The sequence below is a fragment of the Odocoileus virginianus genome, chromosome 15 (assembly GCF_023699985.2).
Source record: "Odocoileus virginianus isolate 20LAN1187 ecotype Illinois chromosome 15, Ovbor_1.2, whole genome shotgun sequence".
NCBI classification, from domain to species: domain Eukaryota; kingdom Metazoa; phylum Chordata; class Mammalia; order Artiodactyla; family Cervidae; genus Odocoileus; species Odocoileus virginianus.
The window spans coordinates 61,401,602-61,418,558 of record NC_069688.1 but is presented as its reverse complement, the minus strand read 5'-3'; the positions used below and the strand labels follow the sequence as shown (position 1 = coordinate 61,418,558).

The 16,957-nt window shown below is 40.4% G+C and overlaps 1 pseudogene; it reads left to right on the top strand.

The window, feature by feature from the left end:
• The first annotated feature begins 1,598 nt into the window (after positions 1 to 1,598).
• Positions 1,599 to 2,939, top strand: LOC139038410 (ubiquitin-conjugating enzyme E2 D2 pseudogene; annotated as a pseudogene).
• Positions 2,940 to 16,957: the final 14,018 nt, after the last annotated feature.

Below are 16,957 nucleotides of genomic sequence, written 5' to 3'. Positions count from 1 at the left end.
TTTTGTAAAGATAGCACTGCGAACGCTGTACGTGGTCGGGTCTCCCTCGTGGGGATTCATGGCAGAAACTCCTCTGAATCCTCAGCCCAAGAAACGCGGCCCTTCACCTCGGTGCCCCTTGCGCGTGTCCTCTGGGTCCAGTGGGTCAGCTTCCCCTTAGGCATTAGCTCCCGATTAGAGCCAAGCCGTGTCTTGCCTTTAACAAATCTACTGAGAGGACCTGGTACCATTTGTTTTCAACTTAACCCCATTCCTGACTTCTCCCTTTATTTCTGTTATCACAAAGTTCTAGTTTGATTGGCTCTAGTCACGCTGTATTTCCTTGTGAAACCTGTTTTGTGTCCTTTCTGGGCAAAGAAGGAAGGGGCAAAGAGGAGGGGATGAGAGAGGGAGCAGGAGAGAGCAGAAGGGAAGGGGAAAATCCACGCCGGGAGACAATCTGCCTTGCGAGTCTGGTGGGTCCCTCCTCCCGACGCATGAGCAGAACCTCAAACCAAAAGTGACCAGGAAGTTTTTTGCAAACAGGTAGCTTTCAAGAAACTTCTGGCAAATTGAAATTTCTTTCAAGTGTATCAAGGAACATGAAACAGATGAGACTGAAGTTTAAAGAGAGGTGGGAAGCAAAGCTCATTGACTGTAGTAAGAGAGAAAAAGGCAGCTTTGTAACAGGGCGAATCCAAGACGGATTCTGCAGCAAGGGCCCCGAAGAGAGTACGGTCAGAAAGGAGTTCAAGAGGCTGGGAGGCGGCCGCTGGCCTGGCTACAGGACAGCGTGATTTTGGCAGAACAAGAAATGGGGCTGAGGCAATTGAGAAAGCAGATGACAGGTCATTCCACGGCCCCGGGATCAGAGTTCACTGCAGTCAGGAGAGCCGGAGAAGGAAGAATTAGCACACGCTACAGTAATGACATTTTATGAGCGCCTTGGCTCACTGACATGTAATTTGGTTTTACCCGCGAGCACATCTAACGTGTAATTCTACTCCTGCTGTGTCCCCCTCAGCATCACCACCAGCGTCCACACTGAAGTAATGAGGAGCAGCACTCCTTTAAACTGGAATTACCTAGGGTTTCACCGGACTTCGCTTCTGTACTGAGCTGAGGCAGAGATACATGAGCTTGGTGAGGTTTACCCTTAGAAAGAAAGTAAGCACGCAAACAAGAGGCCGAAGAGATGAGATAAATGGATGTGAAGCTCAGCTAGAAGGGATCTAAGTGGTCATCTAAACCAAACTCCTTAAATCATAATGAGGAGACTAGGCAGTGCCCCCACCCCCCCCCCCCCCCCAGAAAAGTCACTTGATATTTACTCAGAATTGCAGGTCAAGCTGCCACGTGCGCCGGAGGCTGAGGCCCCAGCATGACCGAGGCCTGTGTCTGGCAGAGCCGGTGTGAGACCAAGAGACCTCCCTTCAGAGCCGCCGGGATACTCAAGGGCTCTGGCCGGACCTCGAGCACACCCTGAGCCAGCCAGGCGATCAGCACAGACTGTGGGGCTGAAGCGGATTAATAAGGAGCCTCGTGGTGTGACGGTGACCTTCCAGCTCGGTGCTCCGCGGGGCCGGTGGGAGTGATACCATTCGTGGGAAGCCACAGTCATGGGACCAAATGACAGCCCCTATCAAGCTGGCCTTTTGTTTTTGACAATTCACTTTCCTATGTCTACCCTTTTAAACCACCTAAGGCTGCACTTACGACATGCATTTGTAAAGAATTTACCCTCCAAGTATTAGAAGTAACGGCAGCATTCGTCTCGGTGTTCTAAGGTCACGCTGGTCTCATGCTTCCGCTATTTCTAAGGTTCTTTTATCCCTCTGTCCGCTGCCGTGTGATCCAAACCCAGGTGACCCCGTACTGCCAGAGATTTCACGGATCTATGAAACTGCAAAGTACGGCAGAAGAGCTCTGGAATGGACTCAGGAGTGTACCATGTGATGCTGCCTTAAAGTCAGAATAACCTGCATTATAGCTGGAATAAACTGATACTGTTCCCTTTTTGCTTTTCTTATTCAGCTGCAACCCATCAGACCTCATCTTTTTAATTCTGTTTTTTGTTTACCACCTTCCTTTCATTCACATGCTCATCTGAGAAGACTTAAGTTCTTCCAGCTTTGGACAATAACTGCTTTTAGAAACTGTACAAGAGAACAGTTGCCCAAGGTTCAGAATTTTTTTTTTTTTAAAAAGGAGCATGTGTATTATGTGGCCAATGCCTTCACTCTAACTTGGTCATGAGATTAAAACCGTTCCCCACTGCTCTAACAAGCTGAAGAATCCTCTGAGAGGAAAGGCGATGGATGCTGAGTCGTCACATCAAAGGAAGCAGCATTTTTCTAGCAGCTTCCATGCATGTTTAAGCTTTCTACCATTAGAGATTTGAGGCTACATGATATACATTATGCTCGTAACTGATGTGGCTGGAGAACTGGTATTGAATTTATAGCATCAACAGGACAGAAAATGTGATGCATTTTATGCATCTCAGTAAGGGAATGACCTGTTCTTATTCCACAGAAAATGGAAATTGGAAGTCAAACACCCTTTGTATTCCAAAATAGAGCCTCCAACATTTTGTGATTTTCATTTAAATTGTAAGGAGGCTTGGAGCTATTAGCTAATCTATCTTCCAATACACTGTTTGATATAGAACAGAACAAATGATGCAAGTTGTCAATGGATGAGTGATCAAGTAATAGCTCTGCTAGCAATTGATTTATTTTTCTTCAATAAAGTTGCATAAACGAAAAAGAAAATGTGGGTCAAGGCAATGTGAACAAACAAATGACAAAAGCCCCATAAAATGTAGTTGTGTATGAAGAATAGGGGGCAACAAAGGGCATGAGATGGTTGGATAGCATCACCGACTTCATACATATGAGTTTGCACAAACTCCGGGAAATAGTGAAGGACAGGGAAGCTTGGCACTCTGCAGTCCATGGGGTCACAGAGAATAAGACACGGCTGAGCAACGGAACAGTGAGGAACAAGGTAAGACCCAGGTCTCCTGAGGAGGTGTGCCAGGCCCACCCTGATGAAGTCCTACACTTGGCCCAGCCTCACTGCTAGGCCCTCTCTCCCTCCCGCTTTCCATCAGGTTCCCTGGGACCTGCCCAGCAGCAGGAGCAGCAGCATGGAGTTCCCGACGTGATGGATGGACGCTGGGTGTCACTTTCAAGCCTGTCTTGGCTCATATCCCCGATCTCTACGATGTCCTCCCCTGTTGTCCTTCATCCCTCTGCTAGCTAACTCCATCTCAGTCTTTAAGGCTCAGTCTGAGCTCCGTTTTATTTCTGAAAGTCTGCCCCCTGACCTGACTCCATCATCCTCTGGGCAAAATGTTTGAGAACAAAGTCAAATTGCTTGTATTTGAATCCTATCACTACGTCTTATTGTCCCTTATGACCTTAGGCAAGTTCCTCTTCGCTTCAGTCTTGACATCTGTGAAATGAGAATAATAATATATCTGTCTCTAAAAGTATACTGCTATATATTAAAAGAGCTTGTACCAATGAAGTTTTTAGAACCCTACCTGGTACATGGGCTTCGCCGGTGGCTCTGTGGTAAAGAATCTGCCTGCAATTCAGGAGACGTGGGTTCGATCCCTGGGTCAGGAAGATCCCTGGAGGAGGAAATGGCAACCCACTCCAGTATTCTTGCCTGGAGAATCCTGTGCACAGAGGAGCCTGGCGGGCTACAGCCCATGGGGTCACAAACAGTCAGACAAAGACTCACAAAGAGTCACTGAAGTGACTTAGCACACAGACACGCACTGTATAAAGTAAAGCGTTCCATAAATACTAGCTACTGCTATGATTATCTGCATTGCTGATCTGACCAAAACATTTACGAGTCCCTTGAGGGTAGAGAGAATGACTAAATCATCTCTGTCTCCAACCCCTAGTATGGTACCTGTCACATGGTAGGTGCTTAGAAAGTGTTTCATAAATAAATAAATGGATTATTAAAGGCTAAATATTTTATTGTCATTCAGTTTGCAGAAAAGACTTAGAGTAAGCCTTATATTTGAAAAATGGTGGTAAAATGGCGTAGTTAAGTAGGTCAATTACATTTTGAGGCAGGCAGATCTAGTTTTTTACTGGGCTGATGAAGATTTACAAGATACTCTTTTTCATATTACTGAGTGAGGTAAAGTCGCTCAGTCGTGTCCGACTCTTTGTGACCCCATGGACTATACCCCATGGCCACCTACTCCATGGAATTCTCCAGGCCAGAATCCTAGAGTGGATAGCCTTTCCCTTCTCCAGGGGAATCTTCCCGACCCAGGTATCGAACCCAGGTCTCCCGCATTGCAGGCGGATTCTTTACCAACTGAGCCACAAGGAAAGCCCTCATATAACTAAACCCTTAGTTTCTACTAGAATCCAGTTTCTGGGTCTAACAAAACAAGATGGGAATTAAACCATTTATTCATTATATCAGAATGGGCATGTTGCCTCCTTAGCTTTATGCCTAAGATTTTTAAATAAAATCTCTCTTCTTTTATATCATTGGCACTGCTATTTTATTATTAGTATTATTTTTGATATTTTTAATAAATTATCCAGTTAATATGTTAATTATATTGCTATATATTAATTTAACATTAATATTAAATATTCAAAGGCAACTTGGAAAAGATATGTTTTAAATAGAACTAGTTCCAAAATCAAGCAGAAATCTTCTTGTTCCCCTGTATAAACATTCATATTCATGTAAAATCTTTCCCACCTCCTCTCATTGAATGATCTGAATAGATATTTATTAGCAGAAATGAAAGAAAGAATTATGAGCAGCAATTGTCACTAACTACCCTTGTGACAGGACAGACAATGTGAATAATATATGGTTGTGTTTCATCTTCATTTAAATGGGGAAAAAAGAATAGTTTCTCTAATCTGTTACAGCTTTGACACGATCTCATGAATGAACTTTTGTCCTCCCCTGGCTATTGTTTGCTTCATACATATGCAGGCTGGAGCTTTTGTAACCAAATATAGGAAGTGTAGTGACCATGAAGATTAAAGCTAGTGGGCAGACTGGAGTCTGACAACATTGACAAAGAACAGAAGACTACATACCTATTGTGATTTTAGTTTGGGAAACAATACAAAATTATAGCTTGTAAGAATCTAGTCTGCGCTGAACTTGGGGTATAAAGAAAAACAAAACCCCCGAAGCTCTGTAGATCATTGGTCTGATTCCTCTTTGTCAGACAAAGAGAATCTTAACTTTGGAACAGAGCCTATAGTGAAGATGCCCTGCAGAAGCTGACTGACATCCCAACCTGCTAATCCCTGGTCTTTCTCTCTACATTTCTGCCCTTAACCTTCAACTTCCCTTGGGAGTTTAGCAATCTTTTCTAGCATGACCTTCTCCATCTCCATCTCATCTTTGACAGAAGAGAAAGGACAGCGTTCTGCACCAGGTCTAAGATGACCTTAGAATCTAGTTAGAGATGTGGAGAGATCTGATATAGATATTGGGGCGTCCGTGGTGGCTCAGATGGTAAAGAATCTGCCTGCAATGAAAGACACCCAGGTTCAACCCCTTGGTCAGGAAGACCCCCTGAAGAAGAGGATGGCCACCTACTCCAGTATTCTTGCCTGGAGAATTCCCTGGCTAGAGATAATCAATGCCAAGGCTCTCACACAGTCTTTGAGCTCTGCAAAGAAGTTTCAGTCCATACTGAGACGCCTTGAGGTAAAGCATGACTTTTGATGAGCAAAGACTAGTTTCATGAAGTTTAGAAATGGCTTGGTCTGCTCTGATTCTCTAGTGCCTTCCCATGGATATCCACCATGGAGCTTCTCAATTGTCCCTACAGTAATCAGCCTCCTTCTCACCAACCACACCACTGCTGTTAGGACTTCCATTTTCTTCTCCAAAAATTACCTTAAGTTTCACTTTCTTTGAGTGACACAGGAATTGCTATTAAACAATTTCGTTCTCTTCAAAATTGGGTTTGTCTTAGTATCCACTCCAGAAGGGCAATGTCTACATTAAATTACATGTGATAATTCCTGCAGCAACGTTAAACTTGGCACATAATAAGTGTTCATTAAGATACTAGAATTATAATACTCCTAACATGTTTCCATGTTCTTGATTTCATTTAAAAATGCAAGTTTTTTTTTTTTTTTAAATTTCTGTGAAAGGCAGTGATTTTTTTGTTGCTGACACAAAGTCTATGTTTCCCAAACAAAAGTTGAATCATGGTATAGTAGCACAGAATCACAGAAGAAGCACATGACCCAGTAACTGTGTGGTAAGGAAGTTGTTGAGTAATGACTTCTAGTCATGTTAAGAACCGTAATCATCATGTGTAAGTGTTCACGGAGCAATTGTCAAGAGACCGTTTACTGAAAAGGGTACTAGTCCTGGAAGATATTGGAAATTTCACTCATAATATTGTTTTCATTAATGAGGACTGTATCAGTAAACTGCTAAAGGTTTTCCTTTCTGATTTCAGAGGTTGAAGGTGGAAACAACCTGAAAAAAAAATCAGGATGAGCCCCAGCTGAGTGAGTAACTGAGGCCAGGGTGTGAGGGCTATTGCAGTGATGACCGGGTTTGGCTGAAATTTCTCTTACAAACCGTGGTATACTTCTGGGGTAGGCGTGCGAGTATAGAGTGATGGTATAGTTCAAAACACAGATCAAAATTTAAATTTTTAGCTTATCTAATAATCGCTTTACTCTGCAAGGTACAAGTGGTTTAACCACTCTGAAATTCATTTTCAAAATCAAATGAATTCTAGGTTTCAAAGTGTGCTTCTAAATGATACAGGGGAAGTAAGGCTGCCATTTCATGGGACTTTCCAAGATATTTACTTAATTGTCTTATTTCTCAATCTGAACATATGGATTAGAGCTAATGAGAATACATATTAGATTGAAGGAGTTCTCCTTCCAGTCAAAACTGAATTTGTGGGATAAATTTTCCAGGAAAACTTTGTCAGTTTCCTCTAAACTCAAGACTTTTTTTCCCTTTTTGTTTTTGCTTTATACAACATAGAGGTTTTCCCCCATATTTTTTCATCTCTCTAGTTAGGATATGTCACCATCCAGAGATAACACCTATGTGCTCACTATATATTTCTTATCGAAGGCTCATTTATTTTGTAACTCAAAGTCTGTACCTCAGTCTCCCTCATCTATTTCCATCCTTCCCTTCCCATCAGTGCTCTGGTAACCACCTGCTAACATATACCCTCTTAGGTCCATTCATGTTGTTGCAAATGGCAAGATTTTAATGTTTATTTTTTAATGAGTAATGTTCCATTTTGTGTGTATGTGTGAGGGTGTGTATACACCACATCTTCTTTATCCATTCATATATTGGTTAGTATATTGGTGGGCATTTGGGTTGCTTCCATAGCTTGGCTATTGCAAATGACACTGTGATGAACATAGGGATATATGTGTGTGTGTGTGTGTGTCACTCGGCCATGTTCGACTCTGCGATCCCATGGCCTGTAGCTGACCAGGCTATGTCCATGGAATTCGCCAGACAAGTATGCTGGAGTAGGGCGCCATTCCTTTCCTTTTTCCAGGGGATCCCACCCAGGGGTCGAACCTGGGTCTCCTGCTTTATAGGCATTCTTTTTTTTTTTTTGAGGTTGGAATTGCTTCTATTGGGGCCAGCATGGCAGGTCCACCACGGTCAGGTTAGTGTTCTGCTCTCGGAGGCAGCCAAAGCCAGGTGCCTCCACCTGCCACCTCCCTGGGTTAGTGGAACATGCGAGTCTCAGCCAGAGTGGGGAGGCAGGGTGGAGCCACGAGGGCCCCAGGGGCGATGGAACAGGAGCGGGTGGCATGCAGGCAGACTCTTTACCAACTGACCCACCAGAGAAGCCGTGTGTGTGTGTGTGTGTGTGTGTGTGTGTGTGTGTGGCCAAAATATTGGAGCTTCAGCCTCAGCATCAATCCTTCTAATGAATATCCAGGGTTGACACCTTTTAGGATTGACTGGTTTGATCTGGCAGTCCAAGGGACTCTCAAGTGTCTTTTTTAGCACCACAGTTAGAAAGCATCAGTTCTCCAGTACTCAGCCTTCTTTATGGTCCAACTCTCACATTCATACGTGACCACTGGAAAAACCATAGCTTTGACTAGACGGATCTTTGTCAGCAAAGTGATGTCTCTGCTTTTTAGTATGCTGTCTAGGTTGGTCATAGCTTTTCTTCCAAGGAGCAAACTTCTTTTAGTTCCGTGACTGCAGTCACCTTCCACAGTGATTTTGGAGCCCTAACACATAAAGTCCGCCATTGATTCTATTTTCTCCCCATCTGTTTGCCATGAAATGATGGGACTGGATGCCATGATCTTAGCTTTTTGAATGTTGAGGTTTAAAGTCATCTTTTTCACTCTCCTCTTTTACCTTCATCAAGAGGCTCTTTAGCTCCTCTTTGCTTTCTGCCATAAGGATGGTGTCATCTGCATATCTGAGGTTATTGATATTTCTCCCAGCAATCTTGATTTCAACTTGAACTTCATCCAGTCTGGGATTTTGCATGATGTACTCTGCATATAAGTTAAATAAGCAGGGTGACAATATACAGCCTTGATGTACTCCCTTCCCCATTTTGAACGAGTCCATTGTTCCATGTCTGGTTCTAACTTTTGCTTCTGGACCTGCATACAGGTTTCTCAGGAGACAGATAAGGTGGTCTGGTATTCCCATCTCTGTAAGAATTTTCCAGTTTGTTGTGATCCACACAGTATTTTGATAGGAATTGCATTTTTCTCTGTGTTTTAAGGATGTTTGGCCTGTTTTGGGGCGTCAGTATGGTGTTCTGTTTGGCAAGTTTCTCTTATTCCCAGGTGACCCTAGCCTTTCATTGTTTGGATCATTGATATTAATTAGCTCCAGTAGGTCAGCGTCTCTCACTTCAGCTGAGTTGGAGCCCACCCTGACTAGATGCTTTTGCTCTATTTTTTCTTCCTTCAAAGGGCATTTTTCCACCTGTGTAACTCAGTGGGAGAGCTGTAGCCTAAGGCCTCTGTGCCAAGAGATCTGATCCATGAGCAACAAAAATAGTGGAGACAGAGAATGACTGGTTCTTTTTTTTTTGCAATACACAGTTACAGGTGTGCCTATTAAGCAGATAACAGAAAATTATATAGTCCCACCGAAAAAACCAGAAGTCATCATGTGATAAAGAAGAAAGCATATGAGGAAAGAAAGCCCATGTAGAGTGAATCAGAAGTTGCAAAATGTTTAGAATTGCTAAGAACACCAGCGAGCTCTCTGAGTAGTTTTCCACGGCGGTGATCCGTGCCACTTCCACCTATTGACATTATCTGAGTTTGTCTGTGCTTCCTTTTATTAAGCACTGGACATTGTATATTTTTCCAGATGCTACATTGTAAATGTCAAGTTAATCTCAACTTTTAGAAGAATATTTTAAGAGACCAGGTGGAACCTACTTTGGAGAGGTGTTTTTTTTTTTTTAATTCTTCCATTAATTTTCTGATTTTACTGCTTAGATATTAAGTTCCAGAGATTGTGTAGAGAACTGCAAACAACTCTTGATTTCTTCTCAAAGGAATAGATTTGTTTTTCAGAGTGGTACGTGTGCAGCAGTCCTGAATCTGCTTTGCGTGTGTTTTTTAAATTGGGAAGAGCAGCTGAGAAGAAGGGAATACACAAACCAGAGACATCATGAAATTGAAGGCCTCAGTGTAAAACTCATCATTTCTAATCTATGTAGAGGCTTAGCTACAAAGATGGCTTGACAGAGATTTCAGGGTCATTTACTACTCAAGCATAACCTAGCCTAGTCTAATTGATTCAAAAACTTTTGATTAAAAAATAGTAAGGTGCCTAATAGCTGATAATCAGAAACTACCATCCATTTTCTAATCCCTTCCCACTCTCAAGAATAGTCAGTTTTTAATGCTTTTAGCTATTTCTTCCCATAGCCATCACTAAATTATATTTTATCCTGCTGTTTTTTTGATTTATCAGTTTCAGACATTATTTATTTCCTGCTGCAGTAGGTAATGATTTAGTTCTCTTTCACTCCCACTTCATTATCTACCTTTCCACTAAAATTAGATAATTATTTTTTGGCATTTAAATGCTATCCATCATCAATATTTTTAGATCCCGGGACTTTTACTCGGTTTATTCTTTCAGGAAGTGTCCTGAAAGAATGAAGATTTCATGGAGATGTTTTCTGAGCCCTTGCATATCTTAAGACATTTTTTCTGTTCTCCAACTTTGATTGATAGTTTGGCTAAGTATAGAATTCAGGATGAAAATCATTCCTTCAAAAAGTTAAAAGCACTTCTGTACCATCTCTGGCATGCTGTCAACAAGTCATTGAGCATATCATTGAGAAGTTCAATGTTATTCTGATTATCTTCTGTTTGTAGATGAAACGCTCAAAATGTTTTTCCTTTCACACCAAGTTCTTTGTATCATTTTTTTTGTTCAATGAGCAAGGCACTTATTTGGGCCATTTCTTCCCCTATGTGTGAGTGAGTGAGTGTGTGTGCGTGTGTGTGTGTGTGTGTGTGTGTGTATGTTTAAAACCCCTATTGGCCTCATGGATATAGCTCTCTTGAGTAGACTCTTTTGTCTTTTCTTACACATATTTGATCTTTTTTTCTTTCTCTGTGTTATTTTGACTTTGCAGTTTTGTTGTAGTTCCAAGATTTCTTTTCATGCATTTTACAACTGTTCTTTTGAAATGTTTTCCTTTGACAAATAAATTTTTAAAGTCTGCTGGCTTTTGATGACTGAAAATTCCTCACTTCTCTTCCTCTTTCCACAACTTCTCCCACCGGGACAAGAGTCAGCTCCTGTCCCCACTGGGTCATCCGAAGTTTCTGCCCATTCAGTCCCAAACTAGTCACTTATTAACTTATTCTTATTGTGTTATAATCCTGATTATATGAAAATTTTTCTTTTATCTCCATTTTTAAATCCATGGTAAAATCACTGGACTCTCTTTTGAAGTTAATAAATATACTTGAGAATTTTAATTATGTTGTTGATAGTTAATTTTTTTGAAAAGTGAAAGAAGCTGTGAGAAAATATTTTTTCTAATCCTGAATTTCAAGAACAAATTTGATCATAGCATTTTAATGCAAGACTTGTAGTACACTGTAATCTTTAAATTTGGGATACCCAAGGAGGAAAATCTTAGTCACAATTATACATGCTTCCTAAAATTTAGGAAGTTAAATATCAAAAAGTCCAAAGAAAGTCAGATGTAGATTTACGTTAAAGGGGAAAAAATGACTCAGGAGAGCAAGATTATTCTGCACTTAATACTTTTGAATAGCAAGAAAGGGCTTATTAAAATGGTTGGTTATAAAAGGAGCTTTCTAGATGGCCTAGAGAAAACATGGAATGAGGAAAAAATATATCATAGTGGCGTGCAGACTCTGAGATAAAATTGCTCATTTTAGTCCAGCTCTACTGCATATCAGAGGCCAGACTTTGTCAAAATATTTAATTTCTTATCTGTAAAATGAGATAATAATACATGCTTCATAGAATATTGTGAATTTCAAATAAGATAGTGTATATAAAATGCTCAATAAAAGATAGATTAAATCATGACATGGTTGAGGTGAAGACAAAGTGTGAAATAAGCCTTCTTTAAGAACAAGTTGACAAAGGTTAAAGCTAGAAACTGGAGAAAGAAATGGCAACCCACTCCAGTATTCTTGCCTGGAGAATCCCATGGACAGAGGAGCCTGGTACACAGTTGGACACAACTGAAGGGACTTAGCAAAGCTAGGAATGAGCCAGGGCTTGAAAATACATCAAGAACAAACTAAAAACCATTTTCTTAGGTAAGTGCAGTCTCAGGAAAATAAAGAATAGGTGATTAGGATGAGCAGCATCATGTTAATAAATGACAAAGTGAAAATGTTCCAGCATTTCCGCTGCTCTGTCAAGATAATTATCATATCAGGAAGAAAAACTGTTAAATTATTCAATAAAATTATACGAGAAGTTTGGGTAGAAAATTGCAGGAGATCCAGTTTTTATTCTGAATGAGCTTGAGTCTCTTGGATGAAGAGACTTATAGGTGCAGTGAAAAATTCCAGTTTAACCATTGAACTATCATCCACAATCTTTAAAGAAATGTTGACCTCAGAAAAAGTAGAAGAAAGACAGTAGAAAAGTTGCTGTTTTTCCAAATTTGAAACAAGAAAAAGATAAATGCTATAAACTGTGCAGAGGTGATCTTGGCATCATTAGTCAGTCATACAAAACTTTTGAACAAATATGATTTGGAGAATACCTAGAGGATAGAGGCTTATTACTGTTAAATAGGGATTAACTGAGAAAACATTTTTTCCATTTTTGGTGAGGGCTTTAGCAAGGTATCTGGCAAAGTATATTGTTATTGACAAAATGAAACAAACAAAAGACTGGCTAATGAACAAATCTAAATTTGAGTGATGTTTTATAAAGGTATAGGCCCGGTGTTCTATCCAAGATGAGTTATATGCATGTGTATATAAATTTTTTCAGTCTGTGACTCCAGTGAAGACATGCATGACAAATTGGCAAATGAATTAAACCAGTAGTTATTGAGATGACATGAAAGTAGAAGGAAAGAAAATGTTAGAGAAATTGATTTTAAGGTTATGATAGATGAAGCTAATAAGACAAATTTAATGAGGCAAATATTTATGACATATAATATCAATATTTAAACAAATGTGTAAGCAAAATATAAAATAAAGCTCATTTCTGCATTTTATATAAGATGGTTAAATAATACATAAGTACTAAATAAATGTTACATATTTATACAGCAATATAGAAATAAATACATAAAATATAAATTAAAAAATCCATCTTATCAATAATCACAAGTTCAGGATAGATGGTTATGGCTAAGTAGCTCACCTGTGAAGATCAGTTTGGTGCTATAGTTACCACTGAAACTTAAGTACCATCAATGCCAAGGAGCTGAGCCAACAGGTATTATAGTCTAAGCTAAATACTGATACTGGGAAAGATTGAGGGCAGGAGGAGAAGGGGACGACAGAGGATGAGATGGCTGGATGGCATCACCAACTCAAAGGACGTGAGTCTAAGGAAACTCTGGAGATAGTGAAGAGCAGAGAGGCCTGGAGTGCTGCAGTCCACAGGCTCCCAAAGAGTCAGACACCAGTGAGCGACAACAGCAACATACATTTTACAGACCAGACAAAGGAAGTGCTTTTCTTTTTTCTCCACAATTGTGTCTGTATTAGAAGATCATCAAATTTCTATGCACATTTCAGATAGCCACATCTACAGGAGTGCTTGACAAATTTCAATATTAAGAAGACAGTGGAAGAGGAAATATAGACTGTTTGGTATGAAGAAGAAAGGCCTTTGAAGAAAAAAAAAACATGCTGGAGAGACTTTGTTTATCACTGGATTTGTAGATATGAAAGATTAGACACATTTTTTTGCTGCTCAATAGAACCGAATGGGCACAATAGGTGCAAAATCATATCCACCCATATAGTCTATGGTTCCATATCTACCTCAAAAGTTCTGAAGAAGAGGAAGAAATTTCCTGTTAAAGACTTACCACAGTGACTGACACTGTCAAACCACTCAATCAGTTCAGTTCAGTTCAGTTCAGTTGCTCAGTCATGTCCGACTCTTTGTGACCCCATGAACCACAGCATGCCAGGCCTCCCTGTCCATCACCAACTCCTGGAGTTTACCCCAACTCATGTCCATTGAGTTGGTGATGCCATCCAACCATCTCATCCTCTGTCATCCCCTTCTCCTCCTGCCTTCAATCTTTACCAGCATCAGGGTCTCTTCAAATGAGTCAGTTCTTCACATCCAGTGGCCAAAGGATTGGAGTTTCAGCTTCAGCATCAGTCCTTCCAATGAATATTCAGGATTGATTTCCTTTAGGATGGACAGGTTGGATCTCCTTGCAGTCCAAGGGACTCTCAAGAGTCTTCTCCAACACCACAGTTCAAAAGCATCAATTTTTCGGTGCTCAGCTTTCTTTACAGTCCAACTCTCACATCCATACATGACCACTGGAAAAACAATAGCTTTGACTAGACAGACCTTTGTTGGCAAAATGATGTCTCTGCTTTTTAATATGCTGTCTAGGTTGGTCATAGCTTTTCTTCTAAGAAGCAAGCGTCTTTTAATTTCATGGCTGCAGTCACCATCTGCACTGATTTTGGAGCCCCCAAAAATAAAGTCTGTCACTGTTTCCAATGTTTCCCCATCTATTTGCCATGAAGTGATGGGACTGGATGCCATGATCTTAGTTTTCTGAATGTTGAGCTTTAAGCCAACTTTTTCACTCTCCTCTTTCACTTTCATCAAGAGGCTCTTTAGTTCCTATTCACTTTCTGCCGTAAGTGTGGTGTCATCTGCATATCTGAGGTTATTGATATTTCTCCCGGCAATCTTGATTCCAGCTTGGGCTTAATCCAGCCCAGCATTTTTCATGATGTACTCTGCATATAAGTTAAATAAGCAGGGTGACAATATACAGCCTTGAGGTACTCCTTTCCCAATTTGGAAGCAGTCTGTTGTTCCATGTCCAGTTCTAACTGTTGCTTCCTGACCTGCATACAGGTTTCTCAATACACAGCAGCTACTGGTGGTGTTGTGTTTAGTCTTTGGGGAGTCATTTCCTGAACATTTATCATTGATTCTCCTACTGTGTTGATATCCAAGAACAAATTCAGACTTCTTCAATTAATTGTTATATCTCTCTTCTTAGAATTATATGGCAATGAAGAGGAAAAGTAAAATCATTTAGATAGTCAATGAGAATAAAACTTATTCCTGCTACTATGGTAATCATAAAAATTTCCCCAATCATATTTCTCCCAAGAGACACTGCCACTTATTTACTTATCCATTAGAGATTCTGACTGAGAAGCACAATTAATTAAATTTTCTTCCATGAAGAAGAACTGTTCTCATTTTCATTATTCCTATGTTCCTGGATTTACCTCTGGGAGCTATATTAGACACTTTAAAGTAATGTCTTTATTGAGCTAAATACCTGATAAATACTTGACAAGTCAGTCCTAATCAAATTTGCTACACTTATTTATATAACCTAGTAATGTGACTTTGGTGGCTATGTATTTCAAAGAGAAAACATCACTGAACCACTCTATAGACGGTTAATGAATGACTGTAGTAGCTTAACTTTACTGAAATAATTGCATTGCATTAAAGTGGTTGGGACTTCCCCGGTGGCTCAATGGTGAAGAATCTGCTTGCCAGTGCAAGAGATGTAAGAAACTGGCTGGTCCCATCTCTGGGTTGGAAAGATCCCCGGAAGAGGAAACGGCAACCCACCCCAGTATTTTTGCCTGGGAAATCCCACGGACAGAGCAACATGGCAGGTTATCCAGTCCACGGGGTCACAAAGAGTCGGACACGACTGAGCACGCACACAGAGTGGTTCCTGAGCCATTAAGTCTCAAGGACATTTATTTGGTCCTGTTTTCTTGTAGTGTTCCAGAATACCTGCAATCTTTTCTCCATGTAAGAAAATGAACTACTTATTTATGAAAATACTCAATCATCCAAGTTTGTGGTCAGTCTGCTATCTTACCAATAAGCAAATTTTAAAAGACATTATCTTTCAATAGGGTGATTTATCATCACCATTATTAAAAGAAAGAGAAAATAATTAGAAATGATCAGAGCTTTTATCATAATTAACATTCAGAGTTAATATGAATTCTAACTTCAAATTAATACTGTAAAAATCTCTGGGACATTGTAAGAGGTTTGAAAAGTTTCATAAAGCACAGAAATGATTTTCTCCACTTTGTTATTTTTCTGCTTTATCTCTACGTCCTTCCTCCTCTTGTTTCCTCCCTTTCAATTTATTCACTTTTTTCCCCTCACATTGCTTCTTCTCTCCACCATTCTTTATGAAAAGACAAAGAAAAGCCACAGTTTGTATGTAAATACCTACATGTAGCATAATAAGAAATATATTGGGTCTTTGTCCCCAGTTTTGGCACAGATTTCCGAAAACACTTGGAATTTCCTGAGTGACAGAAGTGTCTTTTGTTATTTGTTACAGAATAACTGACTTACAATGGGGCCCCCTAGATAACTTCTGGATTAAACTAGTCACTGGCCAGGAGATGACAGGAGGGAGTTTCTCACCTCATCCACCCAGCTCCGTGGTGGAGATCAAGCTGTCTAAACCCCCTGAACAGGATTAAGGGGACTTGCAGGTTGGTGCGCAGACCCAGGCTGCTGGAGGGTGGGGCCCCCGGAGAGGCCATGGACGCTCTGGTTCCTCCCCCACCTTGCTCTATCCATCTTGCCATTTGACTGCAACTGAATCACATCCTTTATCATAAATTGATAAACATAACTGAAGTGTTTTCCTGAGTTCTGTGAGCCATTCCAGCTAATTACCAAAGCTGAGGAGGGGGCTGCGGGAACCTGTCCATCAGAAGTCTGAGTGGCTCTGAACTTTGCCACTGGTATCCCAAGGGGAAGCACCCTGTGGGACGAAGCCCCTAATCTGGGCTTCGTGAACTTCAGATAGATAGTGTCAGAACTGAATCGAATTGTTGGACAGCCAACCGGTCCTGGAGAACTGAAGAATTATTTGATGTTAGAAAACACTGCTCTACAAATGCTTCAGAATTAATGGCTGATTAGATAACTGCCTGTGATAATTAGGTCCTTGGTTATTAATAAAATATTCAAGGGTTATTTATTATATTTGTACTTGTATTCAAAGGCTGACTTTTGCTTACTTTTGAATGACTTAAAAGTAGAATAGGTGGAAATTTTTGATGCATCCGTCTTTCTTAAAGGCCACTGAACGTGTAAATGCCAAGCAGTATGAAGACTGTTCATGCAAAGTTTATTAGAGGTCATGTTTAATACACATGCATGTTTAATTATCATTGTACTGCTGAGAGAATCTTCTCAAAATACATAACCCACTGCTTAACTTAGGAGTAGC